The sequence below is a fragment of the Crinia signifera genome, chromosome 1 (assembly GCF_055691185.1).
Source record: "Crinia signifera chromosome 1, ASM5569118v1, whole genome shotgun sequence".
Taxonomy (NCBI): Eukaryota; Metazoa; Chordata; class Amphibia; order Anura; family Myobatrachidae; genus Crinia; species Crinia signifera.
Window position 1 is genome coordinate 350997405 of NC_139217.1, and position 23344 is coordinate 351020748.

General features: G+C 44.2%; 1 long non-coding RNA gene across 2 annotated transcripts; it reads left to right on the plus strand.

The window, feature by feature from the left end:
- Positions 1–118: 118 nt before the first annotated feature.
- Positions 119–23121, plus strand: LOC146030210 (uncharacterized). Of its 2 annotated transcripts, none has more exons than XR_014455715.1 (3): positions 119–240; positions 18234–18345; positions 20408–23121. It is a non-coding gene; the product is annotated as an uncharacterized LOC146030210 (long non-coding RNA). The 2 variants fall into 2 exon arrangements; XR_014455721.1 differs by lacking the exon at positions 20408–23121 and adding an exon at positions 19621–19691.
- Positions 23122–23344: the final 223 nt, after the last annotated feature.

The following is a 23344-nucleotide window of genomic DNA, read 5'->3' on the forward strand; positions in this document are numbered from 1 at the left end:
ATTTATAAAGACATCTGCTTGCAGCACGAGGACTAAAGAGTGTCTACCTGCAGGATCACCTGGTCCTGCACTGCTGTTCCCTACTTCCTATTCCCCTCCCACATTGCACTTCCCCTCTCCCCACACTCTGCTTCTCTGTATCACTATGTGCTGTTCTTGGTCCCCTCTGTTACAAGCTGTTTCCATCCATCTCACGGTGACCTATATACTCTGTTTGTGGAGATGCTGCATCGATTTAAGGTCAGTCCCCTCCTCCCAGTTGATGTAATCAGCTAAAGAAGGAGGCTGGAAATTGGATTGAAAAGCCCAGCGTTAGTGCAGGATGAAGAGGATCTGCAGGGATTGTTATGCTAATCAGCTGAGCTCAGCACTTCCAGTGTCCTTCAAGCTCAGGGAACAGGCAAGAGCCCCCCAGAAAGCCTCCCCACAAAGACCACAATCTTAGCGTATCGCATCACACAAGTATTACCCACATCAGTGCTGGCAAGATAATTGTTCTGTACAACTTGAGCACATATACACCTTATTTCATCCCTCTGTGTGATGATGTCAGGATTGAGCACCCTGGGTAATACAGTAAACCAGTCTAGTTATGATTTGGCTTGTTTAGGTGCGAGTATCCCTGCAACTGGACAGTGGGTAAATGGTGCAGGTTGGTGCCCAAGAGGAGGGGGTTGTGGTGAAGTTATTGAGGGCAGCTGCAGCTTGGCAACATGAGTCTGACAATGGGAGTACAGGAGGCGGAATGTTTCCACATGCCTGATCAATGGGAGCGGAGAGCAAACAGGAGCTGGGAAAGAGACCCACAGGCATAGCCCAGCACCTCCCATCTATCACTCACTTGGTACAAACTGCAGAGGCCACTTCCAGGGAACTCATCACCCAGTCCAACAGTATCCCTCGTCCACCCAAACTCCTGAGGTGGTGCTTTAGTCTAGAATCCTGAAAACTATTGCCTGGCAGAGAAGTCTATGGTCGTCACCATGAAACACACATTAATGAGGCCTAGCATTTGTGTCCAACAACATAATACTTCATCATTGTTAATAATACTTCATCACTGTGTGAGATAGAGATAGTGATAATAGAGAGCTATGCTGCTTTTCTGTATTTATTATATATGCTGGTGTAGAATGAGGTTTATGCAGTCAGTTTCATATAAAGTGCGATAGAGGTTTGCCCTGATAAAGCTCCCCCTCAGTTTCTGTCCTTTCCCCTACAGTGTTGCCCCTCCCTATGGGTCTGGCTTTCTCTGAATCTAAACTGGGTCATGCGGTTTGACTGAATACAGCCTTTTCTAATAGGTGAAATAAATCTGCTGCTTCCAACAGAAGCGACGTCATTTTAATTCAGGTGTATAAATAACTCAGTGTGACGAGGAGGAGGGTCTGTCCTGTCTGACCTGTAATTAGAAACTCTGCCACTCAATGGCACTTTATAGAGACAAAGAGTAGAGGAAGGAGGGACCTGTTCACAGACCCAACTATTTTGTTTCTAATAAATTATTCAGGATTTGGAAAGCTGATCCAAGTGCCCATCTGTTAACAGCCAGATCCATGTGAGCCAGGGGATCCCCATGGACACTGCACCCAGATGTTGATAGGAAGGAAAGGTGCTACCCCATTATAGACAGGATACCTGATCATCATTGCAGAATCGGGTTTCACCCCAGTGCTGCTGCACACCAACAGTTATATGAAGTATATGACAACAAAGAAAAACAGCACATGATGTTACATAACAAATCACAATCTGCAAAAAACAAGTACAAATTTGAGAGACAAAAGCACAGATGAAAGTGCAGAGGAATAAAGGCCAATTCATGTGCAGATAACACAGATTCAGTGACAATTATAGAACAGCAGTAACAGAGGGACATTAAAAGGTGGATACTGAGAAAGGGAGGGCTGGCAGGTGCAGATGACAAGGCAGCGGGAGGCAGGTATCTGGAAGAACCAGATTGCACAGCAGTGGGTGAAGGATGCAGGGAGGTTCAGATATAAGTGACAAAGGGATAGGATTAGGAACATATGATAACCATGACATAGGGACAGCAATAAACACATATAGCAAGATAGGAAGTAGGGCATTAACAAACATCTTAGTAGGTTAGTAAAAGGAAAATAAACAGGGTACAGACAGTGCGAAGCACAGTGATATTCTGTGGCCAATGCTCAACGGTACAGGAAAGGTTAACACTAGGAAATAATGATAAAATGCACTGACATATGGTACATGTTTAAGTTGCTGTTCTGTGAACAGCTTCACAATCCTTACAAAAAAAAAAAACCCTATAGCAATGACATTCGGTATAAGTTAAAAAAATATTTATGATGTGTATTTGCTTGGGTCAAAATTTCAACTTTAACTTCCAAAGTTCCTTTTACAATGATACACTCCAAAGACAAAAGCGACTGGACACTGACAGCAAATAGATTAACAAGATTTTATTATATGTATTGATTTTAGTACTTTGATGGTCCCCAATGTGCAGTGATTATTGCAGACACTGTTCTTGGCAAACAAGTCCACAAGTTCCTGGACAACAAGAGACGGCATGTTTACCATTCTGTACAGCTGTGACACTGAGAAAGGTCGAGTTGGCCTAGAAGGCACCCGTTGCTCCAATGCATCCCAGAGGTTCTCACTGAGGTTAAGGTCTGGAATCTGAGCTGGGCAGTCCATCGGGTTATACACTCTGGCATCAGTCATTCTCCTGGCAACTGCAAATCGAAATTTGCCTTCCTATGAAGTGTTCTTGTCAAAACCGGCTCATTGCAGGCCATTTGGTACTCTTGTGCAATGCTATGCATGGGACAACCCCTGTCCTTTCTCAGCTCCCTAGTTAGCATGCGCCAGTCCCTGGGTTTCAGATGCGGGGTTCCTCCAGGTCCTTAGTACTCTTGTGCAATGCTATGAATGGGACAACCCCAGTTCTTTCTCAGCTTCCCAGTTAGCACACTCCAGTCCCTGGGTTTCAGCTGCGGGGTTCCTCGAAGGCAAAGTGCATTACTGCAATTACCATTTTAATATGCATTCATGTCCAGAAGTAACGTCCTGAGTACTGTTTTGCAGGACTCATTCACGCACACACAGATTGGGTCCTGGGCATGCTTGCACAAAGCATCAGAGCATAACCAGACTTGAATGAAGCCCTTACTGTGTACACTGTCACACCTAAGGGATTCTGTGAAACTAACTCAAGTGTCAGATGAGAACTGACCATTTAGTGCTAGAGAATGAAGCTGAACGGATGCACTGTCTTCTCATAGACCAACTAACAAGGGTGTGGTGTGGTATATGGTTCCGACAGTCGGGATCCCGACAGTCATTAGCCTGACGTCGGGATCCCGACTGGCCGGACTCAGACAGCATGGCGAGCGCAACAAAGCCCCTTGCGGACACGGTGGCTCGCTACGCTCGCAATCTATTCTATTCTCCCTCTATGGGGGTCGTGTACCCCCATGAGGGAGAATAGCCGGTGGCCGTCGGGACCCCGAGTGTCGGGGTTATAAATGTCGGGATCCCGACTGTCGGGAAACTGTCCGGCACCCAGTAAACACAGTGGGAACGGAAGTTAAGTGAGTTCTGAGTATGCTGATTTGGACATTTTCGAAGGCCGGATCTGAATAGCCGGAGGATTCCAGAAGATGAATTCCGAGCATATAGCAAGGAAGAGACCAGAGATGGCGGATACCAGAGTCTGGAGATGGTGGATGACAAAGTCCGGACATGGCGGATGACAAAGTCCGGGTATTCTGGATGACAGGAATGAACCCTGTGACCTTAATCACAACTTCAGGAGCTGAGTTCCGGTAGTGCTTAGAATGCTATAGACAAGAAAAATGGGGGTAAACCCGCGCTTCCTATTGGGATCTTAAACTCTGAAATGATGTTTTCCTTATATAAATGTCATTTTCTTCAGAATATTCAGTCCATAACGTAATACCTCAAAGATAAAACAGACAAAATTTCATGGTGTGCATTTCCCAATACAATTGAAATTATAAGATGTGGACACCCAGAGGAAGACTTAGAAGTCGAAACGCGTTGGTGGTTTGGAGGTACCTGGGATCCCTATCTGGAGCTTGGCATCAGGACTACTACTGAGGCGTTTATGCGGAGGTCCACCCGGGTTGTATCATCTGACCCCCATTGTGCTTCTTGAATAGACTTTTGCATAAGGCCAGATACGGTACCAGGCTTTTTTATCTATATGTTCCTTGTTCAAATGTTTGTGTGTGAATAAAATATACTTTTTACGCTATGAGCCTTGTTCCCCACACATTTGTGTTTTTGAGGGACAATCAGGAGGAATTTTAAGGCGTCCTTTAATTGTTGGAAGTGACCCCCATTCTACGCGCTAATCCTTGGCCTGGTGATAGGCCAAAACACGGTACGGGCACATCCTTCTAGAAAATCTCATCTTATAATTTAAATTGTATTGGGAAATCCACACCATGAAATTTTGTCTGTTTTATCTTTGAGGTATTACGTTATGGACTGAATATTCTGAAGAAAAGGACATTTATATAAGGAAAACATCATTTCAGAGTTTAAGATCCCAATAGGAAGCGCGGGTTTACCCCCATTTTTCTTGTCTTTTCTATTGTTATTGTAGTAGGTGGTACTACAGGGTTAACCTGCTGCATCCAAGTGGAAGCGCAAATTTTCAAACCTTTGCTCTCCTTAGAATGCTATAGTATACAGAGGGAAATTATGTGAGATTATAGCAGCTTCTGCACTGGTAGCGGCTGATGACAATGCCAAATGGATCTAGGTGAGTGACTAGACCGCACTTTGCATTTGATAGCAAAGCTGTAACCAGTAGCATGGAACGAACAACCAATAAACTCACAGTTCTGGATGATGGAATTGTCCCAGAAATTAAGATATCCAGAGCAGGAAATTTAAACCAGAGGAAGGAGTTTCATATCCCAGCGGCCGATTGACAGAGGTAATAAATATTCATCAGTACTGCTTTTGACTAAAGGGACATACACACGGGGATGATTTTCACCCCATTTCAAAGCGATCTAACTAGATCACTTCGAAATGGAGCACTGATCACTCTGTGTGTGTAGCCCCCGGCGGCAGCGTTGTGTGGTCACACGCGTCGCCATCGCCCACAGTGAAAGACAGTGCTTTCACCTTCTAAACAATAGACAAAGTCCCACACTGCATAGATCGCGGATGTACCGCTATGTGTGCTGAGCAATCATGCTTACGCCCACAGAGGCAGGATCGCCCCATGTGTATGGGGCTTTAGAATCAAGTCCTAAATCTGTTCTGTTTTTCCTCGAACCTTGCAAAATCCATCAACTCTTATTTTTCACATGAAAAAGAGCGCTAAAATGACTATGTGTAAGATGTAACAGTGTAAATCAGAAGTAGCACCTAAAACAGAATTATTTTATTAAAAATAATAATGTTTATAGTTCCTTTCTGAGTATGTGTGTGGAGTCCAGAACAACCTACTTCCGATGTAATATTCCTGATCGGGCCACGCAGATCATTACTTTGGAAAAGAGTCAGCTACACAACAAATGAGAATACAATGTGAATATTACAATTCTGTCAAGGTATTGGATCTTTTACATACTGTATATATATTGTGAACTAGTAATAGGACTAGGTATATGCTGCTGCTCAATCTCCTCACCTTCCTCTTCTCTGCATTGTTCCTGGAGTGTGGCCCACTTATGCATGTGGGATGGGACAGACCCCAGAAATTGATTATACAGATTTTACTAGTAGTATTTTAAGTTTAGTTTTTTTTTAAAAATGATTTAATTGCTTTATCAGGCATTAACTGGTAAATGAAATGAAAAAGTATAAAAGGTGCAAAAAGATAAGCTCTTATAGATCTTTACTTACAAAGAAATCACAGACCTTATAAAAATGTGGTAGTGCTTTTCCCAAAGGAGTTAGGGCCTTATTCTAGTTTACTCTTTCTGACAAAATCCTTCTTAGATGGACAAAACCATGTGCACTGCAGGTGGGGCAGATGTAACTTGTGCAGAGAGAATTAGATTTGGGTGGGGTTTTACTTCAAAGTTGGATCTATATTGCAGTGTAAAAATAAAGCAGCCAGTATTTACCCTGCACAGAAACAAAATAACTCACCCAAATCTAATTCTATCTGCACATTTTACATCTGCACACGGTTTTGTCCATCTGTAATAATCTCATCTTCACTGTCACTGTTACATGGCTATAATGACCATCAATGAGAATCGTATTGCCACATCCATTTTACTATAAAGTAGGCAGGATGCAGAAGGGTGATTAGTCAGTGGTTCCGTTTTTACTTAGACCCGGGGAAAAGGGGAAATGGAAAAGATACCTGAGCACGAGTTTCATGTAGTATCAACCTATATTTTGAAAATGTCAGAGGGATAGTGGTGGTTCCACAATTATTGTATAAAAGTACCGTAGTAATAGTAACTCTAATGGAGGTGCTCCCATGAGAGTAAAGTTTCAGTACAAGTTAGAGAAAGAAACAATTACTCTCTTTTGTTGCTCTTAGATATAAATCAATAAAAATTATTGTAAAATATAACTTTTAATAATATATTCATGTAAAATTTAATAACGGACCAGAAAAACAAACAACATATAACATTAAAGTATCGCTGGGTGATATTGAATATGTGACAATATGTAAATGACCTAATCTAAAAGGGCTGTAAATAATCACCTATAAAGTAAAGGTAATGGGGAAGATCTATTAAGCCTTAATAAGAGATAAATGCAAGGTTGATAAGGAGAGATACAGTAAACGTCCAGCCAATCAGCTCTTTACTGACTTTTTTCAAACACAGGCTGTAACATGACAGTTAACAGGTGATTGGCTGGGCGTTTATCTCTCCTTATCACCTTTGCATTTATCTCTTGCTAAAGCTTAATACATCTGCCCCAACGTAACTAAATAGACAACATAAATTGTTAGCCTGCGAATTGTCAAAAAAAAAAAAATACTATGTTATTGCCTCAGAAGGGGGGGGGGGGGGCATAGCCCAATACCCTGTGGGTTAAAGCACACCTTAAACTTTCCTTAAAAGATGCTGTATACCCAATATGACAGTGTTGTTCTGAGTGAAGGTGGCGTATCGAATTTCTATAACTTCGGTAATACCTGAATATCACTCGTACATAACTTTGCCTGATTAAACCAATATAACTAATATATTGGTTTTATTGGGCAAAAATATGTACGAGAGATATCGAATAGCAACATTGAAGGTAAGAATAGTACAGGTAAATGGGCCTACACACACAGCAAAGTGATAATAGTACAGGTAACAGTGAATGTGAAACTATTACATGTAACAACCTATGTCTTATTTAGTGGTATTACATGATAGCTAGTGTTCATTCTAGCACCCGTCAGCTTTGAAAACCCATGCAGTTCCTGTTCCCTGACTGGGGTGTCGCGGTCTGCTATGGTGTTTCTAGCCAAGATCTGCATATCAGTGCTGATATACAGACCACACTGTGCTAGAAGCACTACAGCAGACAGAGACACCCCAGGCAGGGAAGAGGAACTGCATGGGTTTTCAAAGATGGCGGGTGCTAGAATGAACATTATTAGCCATGTAGCAGTAATGCTAAAGGTGATAATAGTACAGGTAATAATGAAAGCTAGGTAATAGTGACAGTGAAGGGGAAAATAATACAGGGAAAAGTAGCCATGTAAAAGTAACAGTGAAAATGATAATAGTACAGGTAACAATGATAGCCATGTAATAGCAACAGTGAAAGTGATAATATCACAGGTAACAATGATAGCTATGTAATAATGACAGTGAAAGTGATAATATCACAGGTAACAATGATAGCTATGTAATAATGACAGTGAAAGTGATAATATCACAGGTAACAATGATAGATATGTAATAGTGACAGTGAAAATAAGAATAGTACAAATGACAATGATAGTCATGTAATAGTGACATTAAATGTGAAAATAGTACAGGTAATCATTATAGCCATGTAACAATGACACTGACAGTGAAGGTGAGAACAGTACAGGTAACAATGATAGACATGTAACAGTGACAGTGAAGGTGAGAACAGTACAGGTATCATTGGTAATAATACAGTGAAGGTGAGAATATTACATGTAACAATGATAGACAGGTAATAATGGCAGTGAATGTGAGAACAGTACAGGTAACGATGATAGACAGGTAATAATGGCAGTGAATGTGAGAACAGTACAGGTAACAATGATAGACATGTAACAGTGACAGTGAAGGTGAGAACAGTACAGGTATCATTGGTAATAATACAGTGAAGGTGAGAATATTACATGTAACAATGATAGACAGGTAATAATAATACAGTGAATGTGAGAATATTACAGGTAACGATGATAGACAGGTAATAATGGCAGTGAATGTGAGAATATTACAGGTAACGATGATAGACAGGTAATAATGGCAGTGAAGGTGACAATAGTACAGTGTCGGTGAAGTTGAGACTGTTACATATAACAGTGAGTGACAGCTGTGTATGTAACACTAATAGCTTAGACTATAGTTGGAGCGCTGATACTAATGTTATTATGGTCTTGATTCACAATGTGGTATGGCTTTCTCAACGATACATGGATATTGCTTATTCTGCTTAGATACAGCTTGTCTGTAACATATACTTAATAAAAATGTACACACTTGGTATAGTATGTAATATTCGCAAAGTGTTATCATCAACTCCCCCATTTGTTGTACTCTACATAAGGCCGTGTCAGTAAGTATAGGAGAAAGGCATATGGGTATGCATTCCTATCCATCTCACCTTCCCTGTGCACCGAGCGCTGCTGTAACAGTCTGTCCAGTGCAGATACAACTATGACCTTTAAAAAAATATATATTTTTAATAATTCAGACATTCCTCTCACTGCTCACTCTCCTTTCCCAGCACACAAAGTGGCCCATTTATTAAGGATCGCATTGTGGGCGGAATGTTACCGCCTGGGATTGCATTGTATCATCCCCCAAGCGCCGGGACAGGGCCCGTCCCTGCGATGTGCTGAATGGGGCGCTGGGGGGGTCTGCGCATGCGCAGTTAGTGGTAACCCAGGGATGTGAATCTCTGCTGCACGGTGTTGATACATCAGGCAGCTTCGCATCCCCCATAGAAACCTATGGGGGATGCGACCAGTGGCAGTGTAGGAGGGATGGCAGCAGGGACCAGAAAGTCCTGCTGTGTTCCCTCCAGGGCCGGCGCCACCACTAGGCAGCCTTAGGCATTTGCCTAGGGTGCCGGCCACTGCAGGGCAGCAGTTAGGAGCAGGTCCCCAGGGATGGAGGTTAGCGGCAACTCTCCCCCATCTCCCCCCCATGGAGCGACTCGGTGGCCGTCACCGCCGCGTCACCCCCGTGGAGTAACTCCGCGGCCCTAGCCGCATCACACCCGCCCCCTCCGGTTGAATGCTGCATTGCCGGGCACCCCCTCATGGAGTGTCCAGAGCAGGTGGGTGCCGGACTACCCCCCCAGTGTAGCGGCGTCTGAGTACCCGGCACCCCCCCCCCCCCCCAGTGTAGCGGCGCCTGAGTACCCCCCCCCCCCAGTGTAGCATCGGAGCGACCCCCCCCCCCACCTGGGGCGCTCCGGTGGAAGTACCCCCTACTCCTATGTACATTCCAGTGATACAGCTACCATAGCCACAAATATTGAATAGTAAATGGTACCCATAATGAGCAGTGATCAAAATATAATTTAATCTCATTTTCAGCAAATAGTTTCTCCATCTTGGTCCACTGTGTGTTAATTTATTGCTCCTGCATGACTTTTTTTTTAAGTGCTAAAAAAAAACCCCACATACTTTTCAGATTTATAGTACTTTAAAAATGACACTGCTTACTTACAGCTAGGGTGACCTTATGAGGGAAATTTACTAAGATGTGTATTCTACTTTACATGTGATGTTGCTATGGGCAACCAATCAGAATCTACTTATTTATTTAGCACCCTATAGAAGATGGTAGACAGGATTTGATTGGTTGCCCATAGCAACATCACATTTGAAGTAGAATTAACATCTTAGTAAATTCCCCCGTCTGTTTTATACATGTCCAAGTATGGGTTCCCCATGGATCAGTATAACAATATGGTATCAAGAGCTTGCTGTCTGCACTGTCACTGGGTGCTCCTAGCCCATTCTGTCATTCAGAAAGAAAGGTATTTAAACCTGCTCAAACCACCTTACAAGGTGCCAGATCTTCGGTCTGTGTGTAATACAGTTACCCCAAACCATTTTTGGCTGCTGTATTAGAATACTAATTAGTTCCAGTACAATTGGTGTTCCTGTTTGATGATTCCTGGAGCTCGTGGCCAGTTTCCTTGTGACTGGCATCCTGTTCCACCACTTCATTATCTCTACTAGGTGCTTACTTGTCTCCAACACCTTCACCTGTATAGGCTGGAACACTCATTGCTAACTTCTTGGTAATTATCTGTAACTTATATAACCAAAAATATCTGCATCTGTCTGACTATACCACACAGCCACATCAGTGGGAGCTTGAACTGTGTGGTATCAGAAGTCTAGTCAGTGGTTCTCAAACTCGGTCCTCATGAACCCACACACACATTTTCCAGGTCACCTGACAAGTGCACTCATCACTCTGACACATTTTAAAAGATCCACAGGTGGAGCTAATTATTTCACTTGATTCTGTGAGGAGATCTGCAAAACCTGCACTTTGTGGGGTCCTAAGGACCGACTTTGAGAACCTGTGGTCTAGTCCATACCTCCTTGTTGGGTAGTGTTCGTGGTGAACACTGCAGAAATCAGAAAACACGACTGGATGCATTAGAACTGTGCTCCGAGGGGGCAAAACACAACAGGAGAGTGTTCCTCCAGAACTCTCCTCCCCGACAGTAGAGGCAGCACATCTGTGGTCAGTATACCATGCATGTACAATAGTGATGTGGGGTCCTGATATAGGAGTGAGGTGACCTCAAACATGATTACTTCATGTAACATATCGCAGGGACAGATCTTTTCAGAGCCCCTGGCTTTGCATTTGTCTTTGATATATATTATTCAGACACATGCTAATTTCTTCAGGTGAATTGCAGTGATAAGAAATTAGTTATCAGATGTAAAACCCAATAATTAAAATAAAATGACCCACAGTGATTTGCCTGTCAGGGAATCCAGCGAAGACCTCTGCTCCTGCAAACCCCATTGGTAAATAAAGTTAATCTGAGCTTGGTTTTCACCACTTGATGAATTGCCTAATTCTGCCATCTCCATAGTAATACCTGGGGTTTGCAGCAACCCTAGTACAGTATATGGCTCGGTAAAAGCTCAAATGTTTGTGGCATTAACCTAAATGTAACCTTTTGTGTATCTGATCAACATGGGAATGTTCTGCCTGGTTACTAGGTAGGTTTCTATGATGCGATCACTGTGGGAATGCTATGCCTCTTGTATAAGAAATCTAGTCAGAATTTATTGCAACTGGTCTTTAAGGCAATCCTATATAGGTAATATGTTGGGTTGTATTTATAATGTGTGCAGGGTGGTGTGGTGCACACAGGTCCCTGAGTGTGTGGCCCAAACTGCACACCCTTCACACCAGGATAAGTCTGAGGCAACAGAACCATGTTATCGAAGAATACACCACAAATATGGCAAGGTATAGAACGCAGCAGGGATTCATTGATATCATATGCACATTTTGGGCCTTATTCTGGTTGCTTCGCTACCAGAATGCATTCACACAGGGACCAATGGTGGCACTGTGCGCATGCACATTTCAGCGCATGTGCATACGCAGGGTGCGTGCACCCACACCGAACAGACTGTTCACCGGGTGCATGCACCCAGGACAGTGGGGTGTGGGCGGGTGGTGGAGAGGGGCGTGGGGCTGCAGGCAGCCCTATTAGCATATAGGAACGCCCAGCATTTCATGGGTGTTCCCATAAGACGCTGGGCGTTCTCATGCTTATGAGGCCATGACGCGGTTGGGCGGCCAACTGACATCACTAGATGTCAGCTGCCCGCCCATTTCCTTCCCAGTGTGCACGCAAATGTAAGTGACTTGAGAGTCACTTTTATATGTGTGCACCTTCCACCTCCCACATCGAAAGGGGAAAGGTGTGCGAATCACCCTTGCCATTCGCAAGGCAGGGTTTGGTGGACTTGCAGCCTTGCAAATTAACCAGAATAGCCCCCCTTGTCTGCGGGGGACACACACGGGCCCAACATTTGTTAATATGCTACAGGTAATATGTGTGCTGTTTGGTAACATGTGTGCTGTTTGGTCAGCAGTGCTTATACTGCAGCTCAGAGTATGAGGCACTTGTATCTGAAAAGCTGTAGCACGATTAACACATGAAAGGGCCCTTCTCCTATTCACAGCCCCAAAAAGTAAAGAAAGACAGGAGCTGAAAGGCAGCAGTTCTGTGTATTTAGAGGCTGAGTGTGGGGCCCAGCTGAGGGGCAGGAGCTGCATTAATCTTACAGACAGGAAAAAAACGTTTATTCTTCGGACTATTTTTTACGTTTTACTACAAGTTTTGGGATTGTTTGCAGTGTTGACGGATTTATATAATGTACACTTCCTATTTTATCTTCATTTTCTTTTATTTGGACACTGTTCAAAGGATCTTTTAGCAGACTTAATCCATCATGGTGAATTTTATGTTTCCCCACTATGAATATGTATGCTTCAGCATCAGCGCCAGCACTGTGTATCATAGATGTGCTACATCTTATTATACATGACCAGCAGTTTGGTGTTTTTCCCCCCTGAAACTGCCACACTATTTATTTGTTAACTGTGGCCTTAAAGATGTAGTATCATCAAAATATAAGTTTTAAACATATTGTGTAAAAACATTCCTTAACCCTTTGATTGCCAAGGGAATTCGTCAAAATAGGTGTAAAAATTGCCAAGCAAACATTTTTATTCATTATCATGACCTGTAATGGTTATCTCATATAGGAAATATAATCTTTTTTTTACACAACATTTTTTATTTGAATTTATATAACAAATGTGAACGACTCTGGCATTTTTAATGGATATTTTGTGCATCTCTCACAGAGATGTTGCCATTTAAAGGGTTAAAGTGGTTGTTTCCATGATTACTGCATAATGTATCCTATACATTTATTGTAGTTATCTCCACTATGGGCCAGATTCACCATGGATCGCATAAGCGATGAGCAGCGCAGTTTCCCGAAGGGTGGGAGACTGGCCAGTGATCACATATCGGTCGCATAGCAAATATGGAAACTCCTCTATCTGATTGACAGGAAGAGGTATTCGCAGAGAGGGATGGGGTAGTTGGCTTTCTGGAAAAGGCAGGGTTTCATCCCCATTTTCCAGTGGCCAGGCCAAGGACAGTGCTGCAAGGCACAGATTCCTCAACCTGGCAAGCCGGCCTGCTATAGGCAGCCTGAGTATGGTTAGACTAACTTAGGCTGCATTTGCAGAGTGGCAATGTTCCTCTTTATCCATAGTTGCCTACCCTCCTGCATTCTGCAGGAGACTCCCTGAAATAACAGCAATCTCCCTCTCTCCCTCATTAGTCTAGCAATCTCCCTCATTTCACCTAGCCCACTCTACACTGTTACATTTTTGGGGAAAAGGAATGAGAGACAGATACATTTACATTGAATCATCAGCGCCATTTCCCAGCACTTTACCAAGTATAATAGCTCATACTAACTGCTTTGGGGCTCATCTACATTTGGATATAAGTCATTTAAAAAGATTCTTCTCAGATGTAGCAGTACACACCCATGCTTCTAGGTGCCACGTTCACAATCTCTTTGCACAATCTCTCCATATATGGAACTAGACATGCCCTTTGGGTGGAGCATGACACGCCCCCTCAATGGGGACCTGTGCAAAATTCTACTACCAACTATAATCTCCCTGAAACTAGTTTTCAAAAGTAGGCAAGTATGTCTTAATCTGGTGTGGTATGCATCTCTTCCTGTATTATTTGCATGTTCTTAAGGATTACGTCAATTCTATATTTATGTAACTCCAATGTTTTGCAGATCTGCACATGCACAGGAGCTGCATTGCGCATGTGCAAATCTGTTTCTGTGACATTGGTTGCAGTGCCCCAAAGCTGCAGCACGTCTGACAAGCTTGTAACATTATGGGGCGGCCACAGGGAGTGCTCCAGAAAACAGCGCTGTGTTCTTGGACACAGGTCTACTGGCTGCAGCACCATGATCTACCTGGACATCATAAGTAACCTGAGGGTTATTCAGATGTCCAATGATCATGCAGATGATGCTTGCTGCGTTTCGGATAGAGCAGTGTATCAGAGATGTCGGCAGGAGGAGTCTTTATACAAGACGCCTGCTGGGATATTTACATACTGTCCCACAACCACTGAGTACTAAGATGCACCACTTCTGAATCAGAGTATGAACAATACACACACCATTGTTAAGGTGGTGATACACTACTACGAGGTATCGTATGCTAGCCTAGCATGTGATACCCGTGCAAATTCACCCGACAGCTCACCAAGGTCTAAGTAAATAACATACGATATGACAGTTTTACACAATTTATCGGCCCAATGCGTTGAAATCGCACAAAGTGTAAAATCACACTAGTGTATGGGCACCTAAACTTGTGCGGACGGCAGGTGCGCTAAGGAAAAGGGATTGCTAATTATAGTGCTTGCAGTAATTTGAAATCACTGTTTCATTCCTCCTTTCCTATAGCAGCCTTTTCTAAATGTTTACTAAAAGTACACCGAGCACCTACAGACAGCAAAGACAGCCATTTTTCAGTCTGAGCCAATGTTAATTAGAGTCTGTTAATGAATTAGAACTAATGACATGAACAAGAAACAAAGAAAGAACTGGAACTTTTTATACAATAATGCACTTTTGACCCCAGAAACTAATTGCCTGTTTGTCAGCCTCAGAGAATTACAGAACTGCTCAGGTATGTACCCCAAGGAAAACCATATTAGGCAGGGAGAGTAAAAATGGTACTACCAGCGTTTTTATTATAACTGTTATGCGTGTGGTGATGTGGACAACCAATTGTTCCTAAAATAAAGTTTTTTCTAAATTCATATAACATATGGCTCTGGAAGATGAGAGAGTGGGCAGAAGTTCTCCATAAAATGATCCATATTTATGTTGCACCAATAGTCAGCACCATTGGCAGCTACTGCCCCTCACCTGCAGCACTGAGCACACAGTGCAGGAGAGAGCCGGTCAGCACATATAAACATCCATGTAATGCAGTTTCTGGCTGCCTTACCTGGGGATCAGCAGCACCACTGTGTTTCACTGACTTTGAGCCCCTGTCATTTGCAGTTTTCACAGCATTCTTACATGCTGCAGTCACGGGAAACAGCCCTCCTAGTCACATCATGCTCTGGTGCGACTTGGTAGCGTGAGTGTCTTTTTAGTGCAACTTTTCCATTAATATGCATTTTATGCACATCAATATGTGAGTAGCACAGACAAGCAGCCTCTGCTGATTAAAATTATATGCATGCCTATATTCTTAGTGTAACCACATCTGTATCTGCTTACAAAATGTTACATTACAGTGCTTTCCTGGAAAACACTGGAATGCAGATACAGTCACACACAGAATCTAGGTATGCCACATACAGTATTTGTCCCATTGATTAGTTGGGTGATACTGAAAATTCCAACATAAAAAGTGCAAATGTTGATGACATGAAGGGTGGGAAAAAATATGAAAAATATTATTGGTTTAAGGTGCGTTTTTTTTGTGTGTAATGCGCTCTCCTGCGCACAGCTTAAAAAGTATGTGCTGCACATACCTTTTGAACTAGATCGCATTGCATTGCATGCGATTCGAAAACGCATACAATTATTGTGCCGTGTATGGGCACCTTTATTATTATATTTATTATTATATTTTTATTTATAAGGCGCCACAAGTGGTACGCAGCACCGTACATATAGAACACATTAGAACAGTACAGGGTACACAGAACTAGACATAACACATTTAAAGCACAATTCTTAAGCTGTGTACACACGGGGGCGATAGGGGCTGAAATTGCTGGAAATATGGTCGCAGGCGACCATATTGCCAGTGATGGGAGTGTGCCCTGGCGATAAATCACCGGTTGCGCGCTCCCACTTTCAGCCCCGTTCTAATCGCTGATTACCTCAGCGGCACTGCCGGCAGAGGTTCCCTTTCATCAGCGACCATCTCTGGTCGCTGATTAAAAGGAGAAACTGAGCAATATATTGCAAGCAATATATGGCTGAGCAATATATCTCCCCCGTGTGTACGGGGCTTAAGTACACAATACAGCTGATATATAGAGAAGTGAATGAGAATAGATGCAGGTGTAGATTGCAGGTGAGTAAGAGAGCTGTAATTGAAATGCAAGAAGAGTGCTGTGAGAACAGGAGGGAAGAGGTCCCTGTTCTAAGGAGCTTACAATCTATTATATCAATAATTCTATTGCAATGGTGACTCACTTTTAAGATCACATAGTAAGTCTGAATACTATGATACCATATATACTCGAGTATAAGCCTACTTTTTCAGACCATTTTTTATGCTGAAAAAGCCCCCCCTCGGCTTATACTCGAGTGAGAGTCCCTCTTGAGTCAATGCGTTTTCCAAATTTTTTGTTGTAAAATTAGGTGCCTCGGCTTATATTCGGGTCGACTTATATACGAGTATATACGGTATACTTGTTATAATCTCACTACCATTGACATCATAAATGCCATAAAAATAGATAATATCATATAATAAGTGTTGACGTGGCATAACAATGGCAAATATTAGCTACATAATGCACAACATAAGGAAGATATAATGGACAATGGCATTGTATTGAGTGACATCATTGATGACACCACAAATCAATGTTTTACAGCACAGTAGATTAACATAAGCAAGAACCATGCAACTGGTGAAATTACCAATAATATCACAATGGGTTACATCACAGATAGGGATGCCAATCCCGGGGCATTTTTTCAATCCCGGAATTCGGGATTGAAAAATGCCCGATCCCGGGATTGGCTTCCCTAATACAAAAACCCGCCCCGGCCGCCCGCATATTTACTTACAGGTGCGGTGCGGGCGATGGAGCTGGGCGGATGCAGCCTGGGCGTGTAGGCATGAGGATGCAGCCTGGGTGGGTGATCGTCAGGCGAAGGTACGGGGTTACAGGAAGAGGCGAATGCAGGCTGTCTGGGTGGGTGGGCGGTCTCATGGCAGCGGTGGGAGGTCAGCGCGGTGCGCACAGGATGAGGCTGCTGTTGTGTGGCCTGCACAGCGTGACCTCTGACATTGTCATGCTGCGCAGAGCCACACTGCCCGGGATGGGAGAAGCTGGGCAGCGTCTGAGCACCAGCTCAGATTCTGCCCGGCATTAGACTGCACATGCGCAGTCTAATCTCGAAATCCCGGGATTGGAAATTCCAATCCCGAGAGTGAAATCCCGGCGTTTTAGGGGCCAATGATATTTGATAGCATGATTGGTGATATCACAACAGGTGACACCACAATGGCTATCATCACAGCTAGTGACAATACAAATTTCAACAGCACCAGTAAAAGTCAGCATAGATGTAAATAACATTATTACTCAAATTACTGATGACCTCACAGCCAATTATAGATATGCAATGTAAGGTATAGGACCTCATCAGTGAGAACTTACAATTAAAGGCATGCGATACCTGAGTAATTACCCGCCGGGAGCTCCCTGGTAGCTATGTCATTTTGGATATGTTGTATCATTAGTAAGCCCCCTCAAAGCAAAAGCTTTGAAAGCTAGTCTGCTGCCTTGTGATTGCCTCTGTGTTTGTGCATGTGTGAGATGACAGTGTTTTGGAGACACACAAATGTATACTAGCCATATATATATATAGAGATGATATGCGATCCCAATCATGGCTGCAGGATACGATGGATGATTGTGACAGCCATGATGATCTCTGGATCCGGTCCAATGAGCACGGGACAGTGCATAAGAGGTAAATCGCATACGATATGGCACTTTTCACATGATTTATCATCCCAAAAAAGGACCATATTGCACAAGTATATCATTGCTAATGGAGTTTATGCAGTGCAGCTTGCAAAGTCATCTGTACAGTAAGCAATGCCATTTTTATACGAAAGATGTACTGAGCTTTATTCTGCTTGCATGTATATAACATTGGATGATGCATGGAGAGGTAAGCAAGTTTTATTTATGTAGCCCACTTTCTCCAACAGGACTCAAGGAGATTTTAGCACCCCACTGTGTCTGCCAGCAGCCCCCAGGGCTCCCAAAAGACCCCTACACAGTGGTAAGATGGAGTTGAGACCACCGGAGACCCCTGGAGAGGTGAGTATGATTTTTTTTTTTTTTTTTCATTTTTGTCACGCACACATCTGACCCTTTTTTTAAAAAAAAAGCAGCAATCGAAAATATAATTTTTTCCCTTGCTAAACTTTTTCCCCAATTGAATCAGTTATAGTCTAAAGCAAGGGTGGGGAACCTCAGGCCCGGGGCGGTCCGTAGTCCTTGCAAGATTCCTCTTAATCAACAGCACCTGGAGCCTGTCAGTCCTATTCAGCGGCAGCAACCGGAGCATGGGGCGGCTGCAGCAGGACATTTTTACACATGGCCCCCAAAGGATCTTTTCCACATACAAACGGCCCTTGGTATAAAAAAAGGTTCCCCACTCGTGGTCTAAAGGGTCAACAGCAGGGCTGCCGCGAGGTATGCTGGGCCCCGGTAAAATTTAGGGGGCATGGCCTAATCGTGGGAGGCGTGGCCACCACCTGTGATTAGGCCACACACCCAAATGTTTAGGAGGGGGTGAAAAAACACTCTAAAGTCGAGGGGGGAGTATTATTGTCATCCCCCCTCAGCAGCACACACTTACAGCATATGCTTTGTTGACAGCAGGCTCAGCATGAGCTCTCATGCTGTCATTGAGTCGCTCATGCTGAGCCTGCAGTCAGCACAGCACATGCTATAGGTGTGTGCTGCTGCTGCTGCCCGGGAGGGATGGAGGGAGAAGGGGGGTCAGACCAGGGCCCCCTCCGGGCCCCTCCAGTAAGCCTAGGCCTGGTTAATTAGTACCCCCCACCCTCTCGGCAGCCCTGGTCCACAGTTAATAGGTCAACACCAGTGGTGGGATATATGATCAGTTCTGCAGAACCAGTGGCTAAGAGCGCTGACAAGGTACCTGTGACAGCCGGGCAGAGAGCTGTGTTCTGCCCGGCTGTATACTGAAAGACGGTCCGCCACCATCCGTGGCTATATTGAATGCTACTGCAGCTGCTGGACCGCAAGCCAATAGGAGCTCGCGGTCCGGCAGCCAATAAGGAGCGGCAATAGGGGCTTCTTATTGGCTGCCAGCTGCAAGCTCCTACTGTCTCTCGGTCCAGCGGGAGAATTCAAAATAGCCGCAGACCTGCTTTCAGTTCAGTATATAGCCGGGCAGCATGCAGCTCTCTGCCCGGCTGTCACTGCTGCTTACAGCGCCTCTCCTCTTTATTAGCTGAGCGCTCCATGGTGTCCCTGCAGTCTCCTATGTTTGCAGTTTCTATGGGGCCCAACAAGTTCTAGTTACACCCCTGGCAACCAGCATGTATTCCCCTTGGCATCCAGCATGAAGCCACCTTGGCATCCAGCATGAGGCCCCTGGCATCCAGCATGAAGCCCCTGGCATCCAGCATGAAGCCCCTGGCATCCAGCATGAAGCCCCTGGCATCCAGCAACACCCCCCTAGCAATGAGCATGTAGGTAAGTGGCAGATGTTTCAAATATGTAATGGGCATCATGGTGTCCGGCAAAATGTGTAACTGGCATCACGGCGTGTAGCACAATGTGTAATGGGCATTACGGTGTGTGGCCTTATGTGTTATTGGCGTTATGGTGTGTGGCTTTATGTGCAATGGGCGTTAGGACATAGAACCTGTTGTTAATTTATTTGAATCCCACCACTGGTCAACACCAAATGGTTGACATGCACAAGGTCGACACAAGCGAAAGATTAACATGGAAATGGTCAACACATGAAAAGATCGATATGCATTTTCTATGTTTTGGGTCTCAATTTGTCGATTTCACCACGTTGATTCCACACTAGTGTATTGCGTCCTCTTGCATGGCTCTCTTTGCTCGCCATGTACTTTCCTTTGGTCTATGTTGATCATATGCATATAGATCTATCAATACCATTGAATCTGCCAAATGATGTGCAGAGAGATTTAGATGTGAGAGCGGTGTGTCCAAACTGAAATCTAAATGACAGTGTAAAAACAAAGCTGGTTAGCATTGGTAGTCTACATGCAAATGCAGCCAGTATTTACCCTGTATGGAAATTTGGACCTCTTGCATTGCAACATAGTTTAATCAGGTGCATTTGTTCTTTCTTGCTTTATTCCCAATACAGAATCAAGACCAGTGTGACTTCTGGTGTGAATCCATCCATTTAGTGCAACAGTTTCCGCTCACTAGTACATTCTCCACATACTGTAGAATTGGCCGAAAAATGCAGGGTTTCACTTGGAGACAGGCTTAGGATGAACGAAATCTAATGAAGCTATGCTCCCCAACTTACTGCTAATAACATGTAATGTAATGCTTTCAAAATTGCATTCCTGTGGAAAATCCCTTCAGCATGATGAATCAACCCAGCTATAATTTAGCACAGAATATGGCAAGTGCAGCCTATACAATATACAGGGCTCTTCGGTTCTGGTTAAAGATGGTGAATCAGCAAACTGAAGGCCACCATAAAGGTGAAGCAGCAGATCTCCTATAGACTGTGTATAACATAAAGTAGTGGTGCAAAAGCCCCTTGGCCTCAATGTAAAATCTGAGTCAGGGCCTCCAATTGAAAAAGTGGCAAAGGCATAAACATCGGATACTATCTCAACACAGTGATCCCTACTTTCTCCAGATTAAAGCAAGCACATGGACAACCCCCTTCCACAGATGTTCTCCTGCAAAGACTTCCTGGTATACAGAGACCCGCAACAGATCCCCCTGCTGATCACTCCTTTCCAGGGCCGGAATGGGACCAGAAATCTGCCCTGGCATTTTGAGCACACAGGCCCACCTGCAGTAGGCAGGTGGGCCTTACACTGCGAAACCCCGTGGCAAAAATGGGCGTGGCCTCATGGAAAAAGAGGCATGGCATCACATCAAGGAGGCATTACACATTATGGACCACACCATAATGCCCATTACAGAATATAACACAATCCGTTATGCCCATTACACATTATGACACATACACCGTAATGCCCATTACAGAATATGACACATGCCTTATGCCCATTACATGGGCCATGGCAATTATTCCTGCTGGCGGGAGGCTGGGTGCAAATTTACCTTGTCTCAAACAAGTTTTCTGTGCAGTGAAGTCTCACCGAGTCTGCAGTGCGGGTTGCAGCAGCCACAGGCAGCAGAGATAAGTCAGAGGTGCATAGGGTAGGGTAGGGGCAGGAATCAGGACTAGTCATAGACAAAACAAGAGCAGGACACTGACTAGTCTTGCACTGTGGCACTGGCACAGCAGGAGGACGGATCCGACTACACCCCGTGACTGGTTTTGCCCGGCCCTCTGCTTAAATAGCACCCTGCCGTGGCGCCGTGCAGCTTCTATCACCATGGGAAATGAATGCTGTATATGATGAGTCACATGGCCGGCCTCTCAGCTCCCCCACCCATGCTGCTCAGACTGGATGGCGGCGCCGGCGGTTTAGGTGTCGGCCACCCATTCACAAGGCAAATTCACACGCAGGGCATGTGAATGGACGTTACACAGTAACATCCATTCGCAGTCTGGTGGGATCCGCACCCATCAGCCGTGGCCGCACGCAAACAGCTCATGCACATGCGCATAGAAGAAACATCAGTCCCTGTGAGAATGAGCCCCTTGTGCGAACGGACCTAAATAAGGGCCATTATACATCACACCATAATACCCATTACAATCTCAGTGTGAATGGGTGTGAGACAAATGCCCCTGCAATTGCACACAGGTTTTTTTGCAGGGTTATTCCTGGGTATTAAATGGGTGTCCACCAGTGTGAACAGGTGCAACCCGGGTTTTTCACACAGGACGTAAAAAAATAAGCTGATTGGGGAATGAGATCAGGTGACATGTGGAGGGATGAGGAGGTGCTGGAGCTGCTGGCTGTGAGAGGGGAGGATCAAATAAAGAAACAAGTGACTGGCGCTGTCAAGGATTCAACAATGTACTACAACATATCAAAAATACTGTCTGCTCATGGCATCCATAAAACCCAGCAACAGGTTGTGAACAAACTTAAAGCACTTCACAAGAAGTACTCCAAGATGCATGATCTCAAGCGGAGGAAGAGTGGTGGGGCCCGTATGGACAATCAAAGCTGCTCTTTAAACAGCCAATAAAAGCTGCTTGTTAAACAGCCAATATTAGCTGCTCTTAGATTCTTTGGCACTTGTTGGCAGGGCAGACCACAGAAGCAGTGTGAACAGACACAGGTATTTCCCCGGTCTAAGGTGCATTATTAACAGGGTCTGTGAGCTGAGGTGATCTGTGCCCCGCCAAAAACCCGGCAACAAAAACCCGGGTTTTTGTACGGGCAGCAATGAGAACATGGTAATTTTTTACACTATGTTCCCTTCTTGCAAATCAGTTGAAGCTGGTTTTCCTGCGTGAAAATGTAAAATTTTTCAATGACAACAAACTGGGTGAATGTAATGGGGTGCGACAAGCCGGAGGCGCGGGAGTTTGTCTGAAAATTGCCATATTTTTTTATAGCATCAATCATTGCCTAGTAAATGATTGCCACTTTAAAAATATGGCCATTCTCAGACAAACTCCTGCAACTTCAGCCTCTCGCACCCTCTAACATTTACCCCAGGATCTGGGATAAGTTCCCAGACTTATGTGTTTTCACGAGCGCTGCCAGGAAAACAGAGCACTTCTCAGAGAGATTTTGTTTTTGAATCTCAACTTGTTTTACGAAATCTCACCCTATATGTTCTATAATAACATTCGGTACTTGTTTCCTAGCACGGCCACAACGATCATGATCGTGGTCATCGGGTGTAAAAACCCGCGATTTCCCCATAGAGACCAATGTTAAATGCCTCAATTTACCCGCGATGACCACGATTTCCCATAGGAAACAATGTGAAATGGCTCAATTTAACCAAATTATCATAGGAACAATGGTAAATGGCCCAAAAACACCCCTGAACATTGAAATGTCCCCCCAAAAGTAGTTTACGCCACCCCGCGATTAACGTGAACCCGAAGCGTAGTGAGCGCAGCGAGCCCGCGAGGGGCGGCGGTACGCGTCCTCCGACCTTTTCATACCCCCACTATCCACGT